Source organism: Anabrus simplex, chromosome 4 (assembly GCF_040414725.1).
Source record: "Anabrus simplex isolate iqAnaSimp1 chromosome 4, ASM4041472v1, whole genome shotgun sequence".
Lineage (NCBI taxonomy): Eukaryota > Metazoa > Arthropoda > Insecta > Orthoptera > Tettigoniidae > Anabrus > Anabrus simplex.
In genome coordinates, this window is record NC_090268.1 from 146,559,771 (window position 1) to 146,582,162 (window position 22,392).

The following is a 22,392-nucleotide window of genomic DNA, read 5'->3' on the forward strand; positions in this document are numbered from 1 at the left end:
CGAACCTTTACATTACCGTATGTTAAAACGTTTCCCTAGGGAAGAAATAGTGAAATGTGTGCACTGAAATCCAAATAGCACTTGCTATGAAAGAAAATATGAAACAATAAATCCCCAGAAATGAAATATGTAGGAACAATAAAGAATATCACTTTTATTCAGAGTTACCAATACAAGTTTATAAAATACACTCATGTTCATAAAAACCAGAACACCTTGAAAGACTAGAGATAGGAAGTTCATATTCACAGAACATGTGCATTAGTATGTTCTGAAGAAAGGATTAGCATTTGAACCATATCGGCCCTCAGGTTCAAGGTCCACATTGATATCTCGGCGCACCACCACTGACTGGTAAAATGTGCCTGCGGCTCTCATTGTCGCTATAAACCGAAGGTAATGGATCAGTGTGATTTGAACAGACGTGCAGAATGCCTCGCAGACATATGTGAGAACCGTACCGTCAAATGAGTGAGTTTGAAAGAGGGCGCATTATTGGCATGAGAGAACGTGATGCATCCACCCGGGAAATTGCTGCTCGTGTGGGACGAAGTGTGTCGGCAGTACAACGGATTTGTACAGAATGGTTCACAGAAGGCCTTAAAACACGACGAGATGTGTCTGGTCGCACCACCCAGACCCCCTCGCCCCCCCCCCTTCCGAGAAGATCGACACCTCATCCGAATGGCATTGCATGACAGATCTGCGTCTTCCTCGGCTCTGGTGCAACAGTGGAACAGTGTAATGCATCACACACTATCAGAAGTGACAGTCCGTCGCCTTTTATTACGGTCTGGGTTACCGGCGCGTCGTCCAATTCTCCGCCTACCTATGACTAAGGTGCATAAACATTTTAGACTACAATGGTGTATGGAACAACGTCACTGGGGACAGGAATGGCAGCAGATAGTGTTTTCGGACGAATCCAGGTTCTGTTTGTTTGAAAATCATGACCGCATTTTGGTTCGCCGCAGACATGGGGAGAGGCATCGCATTGACTGCATTCGCACACGACGTACAGCGCCAACTCACGACCTTATGTTGTGGGATGCTATTGGGTACAACCACAAATCACAGTTGGTGCGTGTCCAGGGCACTGTGTCCAGTTTGACCTACGTGAATGACATCCTGCGACCCGTAGCCATACCCTCTCTGCACGACACCCCAGACACCATATTCCAGCAGGACAATACGCGACCACATGTTGCTGCATGAACACGTGCCTTCTTGTTGTCACATGATGTCAGACTGTTGCCCTGGCCCGCGTGATCACCGGACTTTTCGCCAATCGAAAATGCGTGGGATATGGTGAAACGACGGGTGCGGCGCTGTGACCCAATGCCAACCACCAAAAATGAACTGTGGAACCAGGTGAATGCTGCATGGATGGCTATACCTCAGGACACAATTCGCGCCTTACACGCGTCGATGCCATCACGCATGGAACACGGGAACACGTTATCAGTGCCCATGAAGAACCCAGTGTGTACTAGCAACAGGACACATGCTGAACCTAGGTGACTGAAATACTAATCGTTTCTGCAGAACATAGTCCTACTAATGGACATGCCCTGTGAATATGAACTTCCTATTTCTAGTCTTTCAAGGTGTTCTGTTTTTTTATGAACATGAGTGTATGCTCAAGTAACATGATGTGAATTGCTTGCGGCACAGATGAAATTGCAAATATTTGAATTTCTGGATCAGATAATGAATTACAAAATTGATATTCAAATATGTTGCCATCGGTCTCTTTCTATGCACCAACAGAAAATAAGTCGGATCCACTGATTGTTTTAAACTCCTATTCATTCAATCATTCTTCATCATCACGTCTTGAATTCTGGTCAGCGGATGAATTTTGTACTTTAAACTGCCATTGCATTTCGCCTCATTTCGTACCATTAAGGGCCGATGATCTAGGTGTTAGGCCCCTCTAAACAACAAGCATAATCATTATCATCATCAACATAGTTTGTATTGTCCGGCTCCATGGCTAAATGGTTACCGTGCTGGCCTTTGGTCACAGGGGTCCCGGGTTCGATTCCCGACAGGGTCTGGAATTTTAACCATCATTGGTTAATTTCCTTGGCACGGGGGCTGGGTGTATGTGTTGTATTCATCATCATTTCATCCCCATCCAGACGCGCAGGTCGCCTACGGGAGTCAAATCAAAAGACCTTCACCTAGCAAGCCGAACTTGTCCTCGGACACTCCCGGCAGTAAAAGCCATACGCCACTTCATTTCATTTGCATATAAATGCATATTTCGGCCATTTTTTATTTCTTTGGTCATATTTTGCTTATTTTAGTAATATAAGGTCATATTTGGTTATATTTTGAGCATTTTTGTTTACGTTGAAGCGCCGTTTACAGAGTCTTTAGGCTTTTTCAGTCGTGAAATTACCAGCATTTTGCCCCAGTATAGCAGTGAGCTCATCAGTTGGAATGCTACACCTTCCAAGACACTGGCGTTAGTGCGCCGTTAAGACACCACTGCAAGCCTCTTATGTAGGACAATGCACTAGGGAAAACATGTGCCTTCACTTGTATACATGCCTGTGTTGATTTTGAAACACACGTATATCAAATACTGTAGCAGATGCATTTTTCTACCTTTTCCAGAAAAAGATACCGAACGTAGCAGGTTTAGAAGAATGATTCCGAGAAAGAGATGCTGTACGAACGTACAACGACAGATACCAAAATGCATGCTAACACTTCATTTTTGGTTCCTTTTTAAGAAAACAGAGCGAGAAATGCGCCTCGGGGCTATGATATTGAAAGAAGAATAAAGTTTTATTTTACCTACTGTAGCTCTGTCAGTTCTCATGATTAAATGTGCCTGCCATCTTATCGCTTATTACTTTTTGACATGTCTAATGTTAGTAATATTCTAATATTTGCTACCTATCCCTAAAATGTTTAAGTAATATTTTACCTTTTTAAGGTCATATTTAGCTATTTACTTGCATATTTTATACTTCTTTAGGTCATAAACTTACGAACCCTAGTAATCAGAGCTTTAAACGAGCGGTAGCAAGACCACCGACGCTTGGTAGAAGCGCCACCGACGTAAGTGCGAATTGTGTGGAAGCGCTGGCAAGAAGCCACAAAGTAGCGCTATTAAGAAGCCTAGTAACTCTGGACTCTGGTGTGATAGCATTCTATGTGAGGTGTCTGATTCATTTCAGTAGGTTCTACATGTATATGGCAAAAAAGAACAAGTAGTGACCATCATTTATTATTATTATTATTATTATTATTATTATTATTATTATTTTACAATTGGCTTTACGTCGGACCGACACAGGTAGGTATTTTGGGAGAGGAAAGGGCTAGGAGTGGGTAGAAAGCGACCGCGGTCTTAATTGAGGTACAGCCCCAGCATTTGCATAGTGTGAAAATGGGAAACCACGGAAAACCATCTTCAGGGGTGCCGATAATGGGGTTCGAACCTTCTATCTCCCCAATACAAGCTCACAGCTGCGCGCCCATAACTGTACGGCCAACTCCCTCGGTTTATTAATATTATAATCGTAATAGTCCGGCTCCATGGCTAAATGGTTAGCGTGCTGGCCTTTGGTCACAGGAGTCCCGGGTTCGATTCCCGGCGGGGTCGGGAATTTTAACCATCAACGGTTAATTTCGCTGACACGGGGGCTGGGTGTATGTGTCGTCTTCATCATCATTTCATCCACATCACGACGCGCAGGTCACGCACGGGTATCAAATCAGAAGACTTGCACCTGGCGAGCCGAACATGTCCTCGGCCACTCCCGGCAGTAAAAGCCATACGCCATTTCATTTCATAATCTTAATGTTGGAAGGTCCCATGAACCGTCGCTTTATGGAGACTGGTTTCTCACCCGATCATAAATGACGACAAGGAGACCTTAAGATGCGCTCACGACGCTTCATGCAGGTGGAAAGCTATTGCTCTCTACTGTATGTTTATGTTAATAAGCAAGCCTGCCTGAACTTATGGTTGAAGAAGCTATCGAAGGGCAGCTGAAGAATGCTCCCTTCCGAAGTGTTTATGGCCGGACATCTTTCTAAACGCCGTCGGCAGCTGGGTGCTGCACCTGCTTTTATTGGGGCAATGTCGTCGAGATGTAAACAGCTTACATACCGTGTACAGAGTGCACCAGCAGCCTTCGGACAAAGCGAGTTGGCTAGACGTGTAGCTGTAAGCTGTATTCAGAATGTTTGGGAGATAAGTACAAATAACCTTACGGAAGGTAGGTATGAATGTCCGCAGTTCTTAAACTGTGTTTTTCTTTAATTTAGCGAATGGTTTGTCTAAGGGAGGAGCTCGAAGTATAATGCGATATTTGTGAGTTAGATAGTAGCTTCGTTTGCTCCTCGACTTATACCAGCCGCCGTACCATGCTTTAGCCAGTATGCATGCGAAATGCGAAGCAATTCTATGTACACCAGGTAGTAAGCACGCGTAAGTTGTATTAATAACTTAAAAACTGCCTTTACGTCGCGCCGACTCATATAGGTCTTATGGTGACGATGGGATAGAAAAAGGTTGGGAGTGGGATTGAAGCGGCCGTGGACGTAATTAAGGTACAGCCCTAGCATTGACCTGGTGCGAAAATGGAATACCACGGAAAAGCAGCTTCAGGGCTGCTGACGGTGGGGTTTGAATGCAAGCTTACAGCTGCGCGGCTGTAACCACACGACTAACTCGCTCGGTCGTAAGTTGCACGAAAACGTTCGCTTCTTTTATCTAGAACGTTCTAGATAGAAGAAGCGAACGTTTTCAAACTGAAAACATAGTGCAATGTATGTCAGCAAACCCCTGAGCGTTCATAATTAAAAACCACCTGAGCTACAAACATCAAATTTTCAACTTCATAATTTTATTTTTGAAATAGGACATTGTTTTGACATGTGTATTCAGGGCCCTAACAATAATCAGAAGAAAAATTATTTGTACTTTTCTTCCATACACATTGTATATATTTTTGTCTTCAGAATGTTTAAATTGTCAGATGTAAACGTTTAGCCTCTGTACTGATTCTGATTTTTATTAATGAGAATGCTGTGAGATCGCATCTCGGATGAGTGATATTCCGTAAGAAAAAATTGAGCAGATTCTTACATCAGGCTGTTTTCAGACAGGCTTTGCTGTACGGAACTGAAAGCTGGGTGGACTTAATATATCTTATCCATAAGTTGCACATAACAGACATAAAAGTTGCGAGAAGGAATCGTGATACTAATAGACGTGAACAAAATAATTGTATCGATGTTACTGGTTTCACGTCCCATTAATTAATACCGTTTTCGGAGACGCCGAGGTGTCTAAATGTTGTCCCACAGGAGTTCTTTTACGTGCCATTGAATCAACCGATACGAGACTGACCTATTTGAGAACCTTCAAATACCACCGGACTGAACCGGAATCGAACCCGGCAACTTGACCTCGAAAGGCCAGCACTCCACGTCATGAGCTACTCAGCCTGGTAGATGGGAACAATGGTCGAAGGGTACTTGGAATGAGGAATTAAGAATGAACTCGATAGATGAAGCAATGGGTATAAACCGTCTTCGGGGATGGAATGACATGAGGCGAATTTAAGAGGGTAGATTACTCGGGAGAATAATGGACTCGGTCATTGAGGGTAAGAGAAGTAGAGGAAGATCAAGAAGACTATGATTACACTCATTTTTAATGGTTTTACGATACAAGGTATAGAACTGAACGTGGCGGCGAAGTTAGTTGCAAATGGAGTATTACGAGGACGCTTAGTTAATTCACATTGGCTTGCAGACTGGACGCGAAGGCATGTCTTTTTTCTTGCTGGTGGCTTTACGTCGAACCGACACAGACAGGTCTTATGGCGACGATGGGATAGGAAAGGGCTAGGAGTGGGAAGGAAGCAGCCGTGGCCTTTAATAAGGTACAGTCCCAGCATTTGCCTGGTGTGAAAATGGGAAACCACTGAAAACCATCTTCAGGGCTGCCGACAGTGGGATTCGAACCCACTATCTCCCAGATGCAAGCTCACAGCTGCGCGCCCCTAACCGCACGGCCAACTCGCCCGGTGCATAACAGTCTGGGTACAACCCAACTGTTTAATTCACTAGCTCCAGTCGTAATGTGGAAGACGTGTTAAAGTTTATCCTTTAGGAACCAACGTTAGGTGACAGAACTTAACTCTTTGCTAACAGAACGATGCACATCTATAGATACATTAAGAGCAATGTTTTCGGAGACGGGAAGGATGGGAAAGGGCTAGGATTGGAATCTTTAATTAAGGTACAACCCCAGCATTTTCCTGGCGTGAAAATGGGGAACCACGCATATTCAGGGTTGTCGACAGTAGAATTCGAACCTACTATCTCCCGAATGCAAGCTCACAGTTGCTCGTCCAACTTGCTCGATAAGAACAAGTTTAAATCACAATATTAGTGACAAATTGCTCTAAGCGCTGTTTGTCATTTTTCTAATATATGGTTATTCAGCTAAGATGCACCCCTCACTAACTCGTGATCCGTTAAATACACGGTGTAGTAATTAAAATTCTTCAACAGATGAACTTCACACTCAACAATCAGGACCAGTTCATAAGACCCGTTACCACGTTACCCCAAGGACAAAACATAATTCTACACTCCGGATAGTTGGACACACTATCCATTTTATAATGACTACTGATGGGCAGCTGGACAAGGAGCTGTACAGTGCATACCTGAAGAGAACAAGATAGAAGTTTGTTGCTCCCCGAGTCAACGAAGTGCGTGGACAGTACTTTGCGATAAGTAGTATTTTGTTGTGGGTGGTTTTTTTGTTTTGTTACAGGAGTTGAGAAAGTGCAACAGAAAATTATAACACATTACAGACTAAATTCTCAACAGAGAGAAATTAAAACAAAGTATAGTAAGGTCCTTGTCTAGAATACTCTATGAAACTAGTTTGTATCAGTCCGTAGGCATTTCTAACAGTTGAATGCAAATCGATAACAAATTAAATGTATTTAGCATAGGGAAGACAATCCAGTCTGTACTGAACTTACAACATTTCTTCTTTGTAACAGTAAAGTATTGCAATTGGTCATATTTGATAAATAAATATGTGTTTATAAAAAAAATAAGATACGGCCAAACTTTCAGGACACATTTCTCACACTTAGAGGAAGAAAATATGTTAAACGGACATGGGTACATAAAATGCATTATTTTCATGTTATAACTCATTTTTTGAGCCTCCGTGGCTCAGGCGGTAGCGCGTTGGCCTCTCACCGCTGGGTTCCATGTTTCAAATCCCGGTCACTCCATGTGAGATTTGTGCTGGACAGTGCGGAGGCAGGAGAGGTTTTTCTCCAGGTACTCCGGTATTCCCTGTCATCTTTCATTCCAGCAACACTCTCCACTATCATTTCATTTCATCTGTCAGTCATTAATCATAGCCCCAGAGGAGTGCGACAGGCTTCGGCAGCCGGCACAATTACAATTCCTTGACCCGGTCACTGACTGGAAAACAGGCTGTAGGTTTTCATTTTCAACTCATTTTCTATAGGTCTACATACGTATTACTCTAAATTCGGTTACACGAATTTCTCGATTTCCCGAAGCAAACGTTTCCTTCGTTGAAGCAAAAAAAAATCCTCTGCAACTGGAATTTTGTGCAACATTAACTGTGCAATACGGCATTTGTAGTTTGTGAGGAACAGTTAACAAGTAAAGAAAGGGTTAGAGTAATGCTGGGAGCTAATATGACGGGAACCGAACCACTAAAACTTCTAGTAATCGAAAAATCGGCGAAGCCTTACTGTTTCTGAGGTGTGAATTAATCACCGGTCACGTACGAAAGCAACCCCGGAAGTCGCGGATGACAAGCTTCATTTACGAATCTCGGCTGCGTGGTATTGATGAGAAGTTTCAACGTGAAGGGAGAAAAGTTTGACAGTAACAAACAGAAGAGATTAGACTAAGGGATTTTTCTGAAGGAGTTAATGAAGGTATGTATTTCGTTTCACTACTGTATGTACTGTATCCTGTCTTCTAAAGAGTTACTTGGGAGAATAATGGACTCGGTCATTGAGGGTAAGAGAAGTAGAAGAAGATCAAGACGACTATGATTACACTCACCTTTTAATGGTTTTACAACGTATAGAACTGAACGTGGCGGCGGAGTTAATGGCAAATGGAGTATTACGAGGACGCTTTGTTAATTCACATTGGCTTGCAAACTGGACGCGAAGGCATAACAGTCTTTTTCTTTGCTATTGGCTTTACAGATATGTCTTATGGCGACAATGGGATAGGAAAGGCCTAGGAGTTGGAAGGAATCGGCCGTGGCCTTAATTAAGGTACAGCCCGAGTATTTTCCCGGTGTGAAAATGGGGAAACCACGGAAAACCATCTTCAGGGCTGCCGACAGTGGGATTCGAACCCACTATCTCTCGGATGCAAGCTCACAGCTACGCGCTTCTAACCGCATGGCCAAGTCGTCCGGTAAAGAGTTACTATAATGAGTGTTATAATTAATGTGTTGCCGTAAAATAGAGTGTGTTTGTATATTTTTAAATACTGTTAAAAATAATGTATTCAGTATAAGCCCATAGATACATACGATTCAGTTATGCACTATACATGTTCAAAAACTGTATTCTCTACGTCTCGAAATTTCGATATCTCGAAATAAAATTTAGCTCTCGAGGTGATTCGAGATATCGAAGTTCCACTATATAGACAACAGAGCCGGGCTGAGTGGCTCAGGCGGTTGAGGCGCTGACCTACTAACCCCAACTTGGTGGTATTTGAAGGTGCTCAAATACGACAGCCCCGTGTCGGTAGATTTACTGGCACGTAAAAGAACTCCTGCGGGACTAAATTCCGGCACCTCGGCGTCTCCAAAGACCTTAAAAAGTAGTTAGTGGAACGTACAGCAAATAACATTATTATTATTCAGACAACAGGGTGGGTCTTTCATTTAGAATAGAGAACACCAAAGTAATTTGTTAACATAATATTTTTCGGTCGTGAAGATGAATTTGGGAAGCTAGGGCAATGAATTTGTTAAAGAATTTATAGATAAATATAGGAACTGCGGTTACTCGTTCTTTTGCCAAGGATTTATGGCCAAGTTGTTTCATTAAATTTATAAAAAAAACTAGCTGTTACCCACGGCTTCGCTCGCGAGGATTTCGTAATTTATTTATTTTTTGCTATTTTTGCTTAACGTCGCACCGACGCAGATAAGTCTTATGGCGACGATGGGATAGGAAAGGTCTAGGAAGTGGAAGGAAGCGGCCGTGGCCTTAATTAAGGTACAGCCCCGGCATTTGCCTGGTGTGAAAATGGGAAAACACGGAAAACCATCTTCAGGGCTGCCAACAGTGGGGCTCGAACCCACTATCTCCCGATTACTGGATACTGGCCGCACTTAAGCGAATGCAGCTATCGAGGTCGGTATTTCGTAATGTAATAAAAATTAATTGCTCCTCGGTACTGCACTAAGACATTATCTGAAAATCCCCAAAGTATAAAAACTCACCGAATAATTATATTTAATTTACCCCAGAACCTCTTTGTAAACCACGTTTGTGGCATTGCCTTTTGTGGCTAAGGTGACCAGACTACTGGCAGAGCTAAACCTGGAGCATGCGACATGGAACTCTACATGTGAGAAACACTTCTTTTAAGTCGAAAAAAAGAAGGGTTTCTTTATTTCTAAAGGAGATTCCACTTTCCAATTTTCACGTCTGTAACATCTTAGTTTTTGAGACGTAAGTATGCTCATAAAGAGAATCCAACTCCTTCTTCACTTATTTTCGATCTCCAGCTTAGGTTGATTTTCCGAAAATAAAAAGTACGCGTTTCTTTATTTTTAAAGGAGATTACAAATACCAATTTTCACGCCTGTAACATGTTAAGTTTATGAGATATACTCATTTTAAAAACTGCCCCACTCCTTGGCTGAGTGTTCAGCGTTGAGGCCTTCTGTTCACAGGGTTCCGGTTTCGATTCCGGGCTGGGTCGAGGATTTTAATCGCGTGTGATTAATTCTTCTGGCTCGAGGACAGGTTGTTTGTGTTTGTCCAAACACTCTCCCCTTCACATTCATTCAACGCATCACATTACCAACCGCAACAGGAATACGCAATAGTAATTAACCCAGCGTCAGGAAGAGCATCCAGCCGTGAAACAGCGTCAAAGATACATGTGCGACACAGTTCGCACGCGCGACCCCACAGGTGTGGGAAGACCGGTAGAAGAAGAAGAAGAAGCAAATCATTTTAAAAATTCACCCGCTTTTTTATTCTTTTCGCGTCCTTAAGTGGAATTTCCGAGAAAAAAAGTGTGTTCACTTATGTTTAAAAGAGACAAGTAGGGTCTACCATTTTCAGTTTCTGAGATAGGCCTATATGTATCCTCATATAAAGTTCAACTCCTTCATTTCTTTTCACGTGTGCATCTCTTAATAAATCCTAACATTCTGTAAGTATCTACAACAACTTCGTTTATCTCTACAGAGAACGTTAAATTAGCATCAAACTGCACACTGAGATCCTTGATATAATTCTGGACGTCAGAATTAAACTATCGTAAGTGTGGTATGTTGTCTGAATATGATGAGGAGAGAAGCGCCATGGCATGGAGCGAAGTATACAAAATTTGACACAGAAGTGTACTTTGTTCTCAGCACGAGTGTGTTTTATAAACTGGGAATCTCCTGTCTATCGTCTCTTTATCATGAAGTGCAGGAAGCACTAACCTATTTGAAGCTGACTCAGAAGGTAGTTGTATTACGCGTGCCATGGCACCAGCCTTGGTATTATCTAAGTACACTACTGTATTTACATTTCGGAGTTCCCACATGTGCCAATTACTTGTGAGTCATTGCGCGTTGTACGAGGTATTGTACACCTCGCCTTCGTTCGTTCGTGTGGCTGGCTGGCTTCGGGCCTGCTCGGCACGACGCTACACGACACGACACGACACTTTCACTCGGGCGGCCGAGCGAAGTGGTTCGCAGTGCTCAGTGTGTGTTTGTGCGCTGTCTGTGCTAGACGCTGCCGTAGCGACAGCTCGTACGCCAGCGAACTAGTGTGTCTTTTAGCTCATGAGTTAAAGTTGGATGTTCAGCCGCTACAGTAAGGGAGGTAAGTAAACCTCTTCACAGCTGTTTCTCGTGTGATGTTCTCAAGACCTTTGTGCCTAAATGTGATCGAGTGTTTTGAAGAATGTATTACCATTCAAAGAATATGAGAACTCACCGTATCATGTGTGTTGTTCTTGGGGTTTGGAAGAATATGCGTTATTGTCAACGGAAATTTGTGTGATTGTGAAAATTTGGTGTTTTCTGTCCTGCAACCACTGCAATTTTGATATAGTGTGTCTATTTCCCCAGAATATTTTGTTGAGTGCATTCCATCTGAAATTTGAAAAGGTGTGTAATCATGTGTAACGTTATCCCATGCTGATTTGCTAGCCTTGTGATATTCACTGGATTGAAGATCTAGCGTTTAAATCCGCAAGTTAACTGCCGTGTTTTCTTACGCAGAAGTACGAATGTGGGCGTGCCTCGCCAAACAGTTTGTTTTGCGATAAACAAAATTCGTTTGATGTTCGTGGATTAATGTTCTGTACGTTGCCATTATGACCTCGGAGATTCTATGCTTACTGTATTCCACGTTTTAATTTCTCATCGAAATTCAACCGTTCGTCTGTGAAAAGTTAGAGGATAGAGCTTGAAGCAGGTAATGTTTTATTTATTTATTTATTTATTTATTTATTGATTTATTTATTTATTTATTTATTTATTTAATTTTTTTTATTAATCACTTATTAATTACTCACCGACTAATCTTGAAGCATTATCGGGAACATTTGACTAATCTAAACCATATGTGTTACGAAACTAATGAAACTGAACTAAAGGCCCTTAGGGGTTTACAACTTGGGGGACGTGCATAGTGGCCAAGGGGCCCACCTGAGTCAGGCATTTTCCTCACTTTCCTTTATTTATTTTCTTTATTTGCAATTTCAGCTGTATTACTTTCACGATACCGAATGGGTCTAGTCATTTTCCAGCCTTTTATGGCCCTTGCCATTTTTTACGCGATAGCCTGCTTCTTCGTATTTTATTCCCAGTTAATGCTCATTTCGATGGTAATCTCGTTATTTTGCCCCTTGAAACAATAATAACAATGTTATTGTTTTACGCTCCATTGACTACCTACTTAACAGTTTTCAGAAACGCCGACGTGCCAAAACTTTGTACCGCAGGAATTATGTTATGAGTATCGGTAAATTTTCCGACACGAAGCTAGCGTATTTCAGTACATTTACATACCAACAGTCCGAGCCGGTATCAAACCCGCCATGTTGGACTCAGAAGGCCAGCCATTCAACCATCTGAGTCACTCAGTCTGAAACAACAGTCACCAATAACACTAACTTATTGCCGGGCTCAGTAGCTCAGGCGGTAGAGCGCTGGCTTTCTGAGCTCAAGTAGGCGGGTTCGATTCAGGCTCAGTCCGGTGGTATTTGAAGGTGCTCAGATACGTCAACCTCGTGCCGGTAGATTTACTGGAACGTTAAGGAACTCCTGTGGGATAAAATTTCGGCATCTGGGGGTCTGTGAAGACTGCAAAGGTGGTTAGTGGGACGTAAAACAAATACTTTTATTATTATTATTCTAACGTATTGTTATCAAGATAACTTATGGAATATATATAGTCCTATGTTATTATTTGTAAGTTATTCCCATTTTGATGAAAATGAGAACCCACAGCCTGTTTCCAGTCTTTCGACCGGGTCAGGAATGGAATGAATGAAGCCTCCATCTAGCGGCGAGGATAAAAATTGTGCCGGCTGCGGAAGCCGATTAATGACTGACAAATGAAATGAAATGATAATGGAGAGAGTTGTTGGAATGAAAGATGACAGGGAAAACCGGTTTACCCAGATAAAAACCTGTCCCGCCTGCGCTTTGTCCAGCATAAATCTCACATGGAGTGACCGGGATTTGAACCACGGAACCCAGCGGTGAGAGGCCGGCGCGCTCCGCTTGAGCCACGGAAGTTACGATGAATTGAGGCATTGCTGTATTTTCAGAAACTTAGATTGAAAGGAGGTTATCTACAGGAATAAAAAGAATATACTAAATATAGCTTCGATCATCGGAGGTGATGAAGGTACTACTTGCTGTTTCAAGGGATAAAAATTATGACACACTAGTTAATATAAATTTTATTAGAAATGTCGTTCTTTTCTTGGCACTTTGAGTAGGCTATAAGTTTCCTTGGGCAGCTGGTGGTAGTGATTATTGTTTTAAGAGGAAATATAACTGGGCAACATTCCCGTCTTAACGCTAATCTGAAGGAAAAAATGTAAGAGGTCCAACTCTTTTTAGATTGAGGATATCGGCTAAAGAAAAGGAAGGGGCGTGAAAATGGATGATACCGAAACCTTGCAAACCTAATACTGCCGGTCGGAAAAAACTGTAACTTATGTGGTTGTAACTCAGTCAAGATATGTGTGCAGACGACCGAATCTTTGTATTTTTGCTCCCTTTCTAGGCCATCTAGTTACCCTTGTAGCTTGACATAAGAACACTACGATTTTCTTGAACAAGCATTCAGAACTCGTAAACCCATAGTATTGTTATGTAAGCAAAGTTTGCATAAACGACAGAGGTTCTAAGAGTCTGTTGCCCCCGTCTGTTTATGCAAACCTCCTTACATACGCGTAAAGCGCGTGGTGGAGGCTGTGACGCTCCGATCTTTCCAAAAATTTGAAACTGTGAATTCTATGTTTAAGAATGGAGAAATATTTGTGTAGTAACACCGTTGTGTTATTCTGGTTTTTTAAATTTGCAAATTTAAATTCTCCTTCATAAAACAAAAATGTTGATATCGGTGGACGAACGGTTTTATACGCCAAAGTCTCAGTATATTCTCGAACGTTTATATAAATTATTTCTTACTGAACATATCTAAACATATATAAAGATTGATTGTATTTCCGGTAGTATTTAATCTGGTTCACTGTATATGATAATGCATTATATTGTGTGATTTCTACACTATCTATGGCATCTGTGTTGGCTAATTCAAAGTAAAAAAAGACTACGATCGCTTGTCTTATCAACGGAGCACCGGTAAGTGCATTTGGAAATATGTTGATATTTCTGGTTCATTGGTATATATATATATATATATATCATCCACTGTGTAAGAATTCTTACTTATGGGCTACTTCAGTTTAAAATCTTAAATATTTTAAGAGCAATTCCATAATATATACCTGAAGCCTCCGTGGCTCAGGCGGCAGAGCGCCGGTCTCTCACCGCTGAGTTCCGTGTTTCAAATCCCGGCCACTCCATGTGAGAAGTGTGCTGGACAAAGCGAAGGCGGGACAGGTTTTCCTCCGGGTACTCCGGTTTTCCCTGTCAATTCATTCCAGCAACACACTCCAATATCATTTAATTTCATCTGTCATTCATTAATCATTGCCCCAGAGGAATGCGACAGGCTTCGGCAGCTGGCACAATTCCTATCCTCGCCGCTAGATGGGGACTTCATTCATTCCATTCCTGACCCGATCGAATGACTGGAAACAGGCTGTGGATTTTCATTCCATAATATACCTATGCTTGAGTTCCTCAGTAATTGTAAACGCGCGGGTAATATTACTGTGAAACCATTTGATGATATCCCCGAGTATTCTCTTTTAAGACAAACCAGAAACAAGCCGCGATTTTGAAATCATTTATCGTTTGCTTGTCCGTTGGTAGACCTTCCTGAAGGGGCGTGATAGCCGAAACGTCAGCGACGAAATTACTCACCAAGGCGGCCGAGGTCCAAACCCTGGCCAAAGCATATAGTTTTGGAATGAAAATTCAAGTCCTTGCAGTTCGGATTCCACGCTACAAACTACTGGCTATGATCACGGTATCAACAGTCTCGTAAAAATACAAGCTTTTTTTTTTTTTTTTTTTTTTGAAACGATTGCTCGATAATGAATCTCATAGAATTTGGGTATTAAATGTAATGGCAGGATTACATTCGCAAACAAGTGTCATGAGGAAAACAATTCATAGTGAGTGTGTTTCGAAACGTGACGGCTGTACTTCTACCTCGGCTATACGTTAACGTCCGGCTCCATGGCTAAATGGTTAACGTGCTGGCCTTTGGTCACAGGGGTCCCGGGTTCGATTCCCGGCAGGGTCGGGAATTTTAACCATAATTGGTTAATTTCGCTGGCACGGGGACTGGGTGTATGTGTCGTCTTCATCATCATTTCATCCCCATCAAGACGCACAGGTCGCCTACGGGAGTCAAATCAAAAGACCTGCATCTGGCGAGCCAAACTTGTCCTCAGACACTCCCGGCGCTAAAAGCCATACGCCATATATATATGTTAATACGGGGTTGCATGGACTGTAGGCACGGGTTTGAATCATTCATAACCACCTTGATTCGATATAAGCTTGCTTCGGAAAATTTGTGCATCTACATGTGAACGATTATTTCTTTCAAATGACCACGATGCGCTTCTCCACGAAGGCATTTTTTCCTTATATATTTGTGTCAAGTGTTTCTGGTTGTAATGCATCAGTTTCCGCTCGAATATTTTTCTAGAGCTTCTGCCAAAGCTGGGAAATGGACTTCCAGGAGAAATTAGACGATCTTTAAAGTGTCGTTGCTAAATGCGAACGACTCGCTCACACAGTGAGGGCTGTATCACCAACTGCCTGCATATAGGGGTAAGTTTCTGGTACGATAAAAATGGCGCAGATAGCGTAGGAATGGGGTATTAACAAGGTCTCTGTTCACTGTTTTTGGATTCTGCACAGCATCTTCCACGAAGTAAGGCCCGATGTCCACGGTTCTCGTTCGTAGTGACGGCTCTAGTGTACCCTGTTATTCCCTTCCGTTGACAAAACAGTGATCCTGTATGCCGTTGTTCCGTTACATGGTGCCTCCTTATTAAATCTCTCCTTGTACTGTTTTCTTAACGTGAAGCATACTCAGCCAATTCTGACGCTCCACTCCGTATGACCGGAAATAATGTTCCACGATAAACACATTACTCTCTGTTATGAGAACTATAATTGCAGAAATCAACAGAACACTGAATACACAATATCTCAAACTGTTGTATACACTAAAAACTTAATTTTAAAAATTAAGTTCCCGGAAGGAAACCATTTAATTTCGTCGATTGGAAATTTTTGAAAACATTTAAGCTATTTAAACCTTTTCAATCGCGAAATTACCAGCGTTTCGCCCCAGTGTAGCAGTGGGCTCATCAGTTGGATTGCTACACCTTACCAAGACGCTGGTGGCTAGTGCGCCGTTGAGACACCCCTACAGTGACGGTGCACTAGGGGAAGCATGTACTTCATTGTTAGGGAAACGCGGACAGCAGATGAGCAACTATCACTTTCGTTGTCGATACATTAAATAGCCTAGTACTAATGATAATATCAATGGCCTTACGTCCCACTAAGTATTCTTATAACCGAGCTCGATAGCTGCAGTCGCTTAAGTGCGGCCAGTATCCAGTAATCGGGAGATAGTGGGTTCGAACCCCACTGTCGGCAGCCCTGAAGATGGTTTTCCGTGGTTTCTCATTTTCACACCAGGCAAATGCTGGGGCTGTACCTTAATTAAGGCCACGGTCGCTTCCTTCCCATTCTTAGGCCTTTCCCATCCCATCGTTGCCATAAGACATATCTGTGTCGGCGCGCCGTAAAGCAAATAGCAAAAAAAGAAAAAAGTATTTTTATATTTTTCGGAGACTTCTAAGTGCCATAATTTTAACTCGCATGAGTTAATTCACGTGTCAATAAATCTACTAACGCGAGGCAGACATATTTGAGCACCTTCACATACCACGGGACTGAGTCAGGATATAAACCCGCCAGCTTCAGGTCAGAAGATCAACGTTCTACCGTATGAACTGCTCACCCCTGTTATAGTGTAAGTTATTATTCTACTACTACTATTATTACTACTACTACTACTACTACTACTTTCCCCACATCGGTGGGGTCAAGGGTGCAAACTGTGCGGCACTTGTGGATTTGGTCCTGTTTCACGGCCGGATTCCCTTCCTGACGCTAACCCTATATGCGTGTTTCGGTGGTGGTTGGTACGGCGTGTGTTCTGGAAGAGGATGAGGAAAGTGTTGGAATTGAATAAACCGAAACATTCAGTCCTCGAGCCAGAAGAATTAATCCGACGCGTTTAAAATCCCCGATCCGACCAGGAATTGAACACAGGACCCTGAACCGAAGGCCTCTACGCTGACCATTCAGCAAATGAGTCCGATAATAATAATAATAATAATAATAATAATAATAATAGTAATAATAATAATAATTGCTCAAAAACGTCAGCATCGTGTCGGTAGATTTACTGGGACGTAAATTAACTCCTGCGGAACAAACTTCCGGCACCTCGGCGTCTCCGGAAACTGAAAAAGTAGTTAGTGGGACGTAAAGCCAATAAAATAATAATAATAATAATAATAATAATAATAATAATAATAATAATAATAATAATCATCGCTTGGCCTCAGCTATCGAGTTGGTCCTCCTGAAATATGCCATCTTGGTGGGGTGCAGTGGTTAGCTCTAGGCCTCCAGGAATTATGATACTCATTTTTGGTGTAGGTTTAGTGAACCTCAGGGCCATGTGGGCCTCCAGAAGTGCAAATTTCGTTTCTTAATTTCATGGACATTTTGACGGAGAATCGAACCCACTTCCTTCAAGTGAACTGAACATGTCTTTGCCGTGTTGGCTAGGCAGCTCCTTTCACATGAACTGCTTAATTTTTCGGTTGAATCTAAGTACCCCATTAGTGATAATTAGAGCATTTTGAGTTGATAGTACGTTAATCACGTTTTATCGTAATAATTTCATTCGTTTTTGCGCTTATAACTAATGTACTCGCCCGCAAAACAAGCGTTTTAAGTTTGAATATTCCATGACGAAGAACAGTAGATCTACTGGTAAGCGGGTAAGACGAGATATGGCTTCGAGCTGCCCAGTAGACATACTACCCTGCTATTCGTGAAGGGTGTTGTGGTTGCAAACCAGTCGGCCAACAACCGAGACAAGATTTTGTTCTTTTTTTTTTCTTTCACTGTGGCTAGGTTTTGCATTCTCCTACTCGCTAAAAACGTAATCTTTCGTGGAAAGATTTTAATTACCGGGCGAGTTGGCCGTGCGCGTAGAGGCGCGCGGCTGTGAGCTTGCATCCGGGAGATAGTAGGTTCGAATCCCACTATCGGCAGCCCTGAAAATGGTTTTCCGTGGTTTCCCATTTTCACACCAGGCAAATGCTGGGGCTGTACCTTAATTAAGGCCACGGCCGCTTCCTTCCAACTCCTAGGCCTTTCCTATCCCATCGTCGCCATAAGACCTATCTGTGTCGGTGCGACGTAAAGCCCCTAGCAAAAAAAATAAAAGAGATTTTAATTAACATTGGGAAGAGATGGAAAACCAGATTTCCCGAACCAGAATACGATCAAAGAACTGAAGGTAAATTCAGTCTAGCTGGTTGTGTCAAGTAATACTTAGGATCTCGCCCTATATGATCCAGGTTACGGGGATTGAATTCCTGTATAGTTAATTTGCATTAAATACAAATGGAATTTTAAGAGTAGGACTACTTTAATACTCATCTCAATGTTAACTCTGTTTTCAGACCAAATTACTGGCACTACAACAAATCCGTGTCAAAAAATGGTCGGCAAATAAATAAATAATTTTATACATTCTCGTATCGCGACGATATATTCGTAAACTGTGGATAGCCGGTGGTCGAAGAAATGATACTTGGAATCCTACCATCTGCACGTTATGTTCACACTATTTCAAACAAGATGATTTTGAAAGAAAGTCATCAAGTTTTTAATGCGGTTGAGTGTATATTGTCATATTACAGTACCAAGTATTTGAAAAACGCAGCGATACAGTAATTGAATCATACATTCTGGGTCGTAATGGGTTAGCGAGAGTTAAATCACTGTAATCTTATCGCAACATAGTAGTTCTTAGCACAGTGATTTATTCCTCTAATTTGTGGTCGTTGAAGTTTTGAGACCTTTCTGAGAAATTCTGTATTAGGAACGGTTCCAGTGTATGGGACCCTCACCAGGATTACTTGATTCGAGAACTGGAAAAAATCCAAAGAAAAACAGCTCGATTTGTTCTGGGTGATTTCCGACAAAAAAAAAAAGAGCGTTATTGAAGTTGTTGCAAAGTTTGCGCTGGGAAGACTTGGGAGAAAGGAGATGAGCTGCTCGACTAAGTGGTATGTTCCGATCTGTCGGTGTAGAGATGGCATGGAATGACATTAGTAGACGAATACATTTGAGTGGTGTCTTTCGGTGTTGCCAACTTACATTTGCAAGATCCGCTAAATAGTACTAAAAATCCGCTAAAATTCCGCCAAGAAATCCGATCTCAAATAATGAGCAATGAAAATGAGCAATAATAAATAAATAAATAATAATAATGATAATAAGTAAATGTCTGCACTCACCTGATCTGTGAGTTTCACTGGGATTAACCCCCTGCCTCGAAGCCAGCGAGGTAAAACTTGTAGGCGTTTTACTGCCGGGTGTAGACTAGGTGAATCCCCTACCTCAAGAACCACACACACAGGACAGGCCGTTCATTAAATGGTCTTCCTTCATAGCATAAAATAAATGCTACTCTCTCACGGTTTCATTATCAGTCGTCATTCTTCAACTAAGAGATAAGTAACCTTTCCCCACGCATTACAAATTTATGGTACCATGATCTCATAACATCAGATCCAAATAACATGTTTTCCTCATGTGACTGCTAGCTCCTGACAAGAAATACGGAATAGCTCGGAGACAGACTCGAGTACAAATTAAAAAGAACGTAAAATGGATAAAACACTAAATTCCGCTGTAATAAATCTAGAATTCCGCCAAAAAGTCCGCTGTCCGCTAAATGATATATTTTTCCGCCGACAGCCTTCTAATTCCGCCAAATTTAGAGGAAAATCCGCTAAGTTGGCAACACTGGTGTCTTTAAAAGGGAAAGATCACAATATGAAACGAATATCAAGAATATGAAGACAATATCAATATGAAGGCAGTATCAAGAGAACAAATTAGGGTAAATATTCGTTTATAAGAAGGGGAGTTAGGTGTTATAATAATTTACCAAGGGGGATGTTCAATACATTTCTAAATTCTTTGCAATCATTTAAGAAAAGGCTAGGAAAACAACAGATAGGGAATCTGCAACCGGGGCGACTGCCCTAAATGCAGATCAATGGTTGATTGATTGATTGATTGATTGATTGATTGATTGATTGATTGATTGATTGATTGATTGATTGATTGATTGATTGATTTTGTTATTTAATGTTTTGGAAAGAAGGAATCTTCATTTCTTCTGTTAGTTGGTTGAAAATGTCACGTTATAATCGCGTTGTTTTTGTTTTGTTTTGTGTAACGATTGAGACCTGCTAACAGATGGCCGTGCGATGACGTTTTATTAGGCCGGAAAGAAGGGAACTGTGCCGTGAGAGTATCCTGGGGGTGATAGTCACTGACAACAGTTCCATGCTTTCCACACACCAGGTGCGGTATTTCGTCAAAACATGTCCGCGACTAGGCACGATTGCATTTTTACATGCTGCAAAATAATGCTGTTTTTCAAAATCACATCCGCACACTCACATTAAATGTAAACGCAACAGTTTGCAAAATGTGTAGTCCCTACGTAATTACCAGATAAATGCCCGTTACCACATAAAGGTAAATTCCGGGCGTGGTTAGTGTCTGGATGGGTGACCATCGAACACGACCGCGTATCTGAAACATTAATTACTGCGTCAGCCATACACTAAGGAATAATTATACGTGTCCTCTTCAACTGCCATTAAAAAGTTTCAATACAAAAATCACTAAACCACAGTTAAGCAACATTGAGCGTGGTCACCCATTGGATGGGTGACCAATGAATCTTCATTCACTTAATTATTCTTCTCTAATAACCAACACTCACTAAGACACCACTCAATTATATATTTCCCTAATACTATATTTCACTAAATAGCTGGGTGAGGAGCGTTCACTCGCACCGGTTCCAGCAAAAATTAACCAAACTCCTTCTCCCGGCGGGAGGAGGGGGCTTAAATTCAGATGATGGGCTCGGATGATCCGACCGTAGTACACATCCTTCCGGAGTGCGTGGACCTGGCCGATCTGCCCCGCAATCTAAAACGTTCGAGTGCCATCTCCCTTACTCTACGAATCCCTCCGGTTTATGAGGGATAGTGGTATTTTTTTATCTGTTCTAGGATTTAAAATGTTATCGCAGTTATTGTTTTTAACTCTTCTTTATGCTGTAACCTACGCTTGTATTCTTTTGACAAAGACTAACAATTTTTTTTACATGTTTTATGTTTTTTCAACTTTGAAATAATATATTGTTAAGGAAAATTACTTACTTAATTTTATTACATTTAAATTTATTTTAAAATCATTTTTACCGAAATAAGGTATTGCGAAGTAGATCCAGTGATTATTTTCAATTCATAAACGTTTCCCCCATCAGTATCATTTTATTTTTAAATCGTAATGAATAGGTTTTAATTTATCATTCCATTTCGTTTCATCATATACCATCAAGATTCGATTACATAGAGCAACGATTATCATTATCATCATCATCAACATTATCAACTCTGTCCGGCTCCATGGCTAAATGGTTAGCATGCTGGCATTTGGTCACAGGGGTCCCGGGTTCGATTCCCGTTAGTGTCCCGAATGTTAACCATAATTGGTTAATTCCGCTGGCTTGAGGGCTGTGTGCATATGTCGTCTTCGCCACAATTTCATCCTCATGACGACGCGAAGGTCGCTTACGGGTGTCAAATCAAAAGACTTGCATCTGGAGAGCCGAACTTGTCCTCGAACACTCCCGGCATTAAAAGTCATACGCCACTTCATTTCATCATCTCTCTGACCCAGATGTTTTTCAGTATTGTCGAATATGAAAAACAACAAACCTAAAGGAATCCAGAAGGCGGTTTTAAGTACAACTGATATGCTAATGACAGTCAAAAAACCCGAGTCTGAATCCAGGTAATATGGTAGGGGGAGTCGTAATTCTAATCCTGTGTTGCTCCGGTATTTACAGTTATTTGTGTAAACCAGCTGTCATCTTGTGGCAGGCGTAAGTCATTAAATGGTTGAAGAACCTATTCTGGATTAATGTAAAGCGAAAAGGTAAAGCAATACCCTCTCTGTTCAGGGTAGCAAAACCCGAAGAAGAGAGCATACCATTATTATTATTATTATTATTATTATTATTATTATTATTATTATTATTATTATTATTATTATTATTATTCAGGTAGTCGGAT

At 41.6% G+C, this 22,392-nt stretch overlaps 1 protein-coding gene across 2 annotated transcripts in view; it reads left to right on the top strand.

Moving 5' to 3' along the window:
* The first annotated feature begins 10,984 nt into the window (after positions 1-10,984).
* The window catches only part of rau (RA domain-containing protein rau), a 174,534-nt gene continuing 163,126 nt past the window's right edge, over positions 10,985-22,392 (top strand). For both annotated transcript variants that reach the window (XM_067145268.2, XM_067145269.2), the window contains exon 1: positions 10,985-11,123. The gene's annotated coding sequence lies outside the window, so the exon portion shown is untranslated. The remainder of the gene's footprint in view (positions 11,124-22,392) is intronic.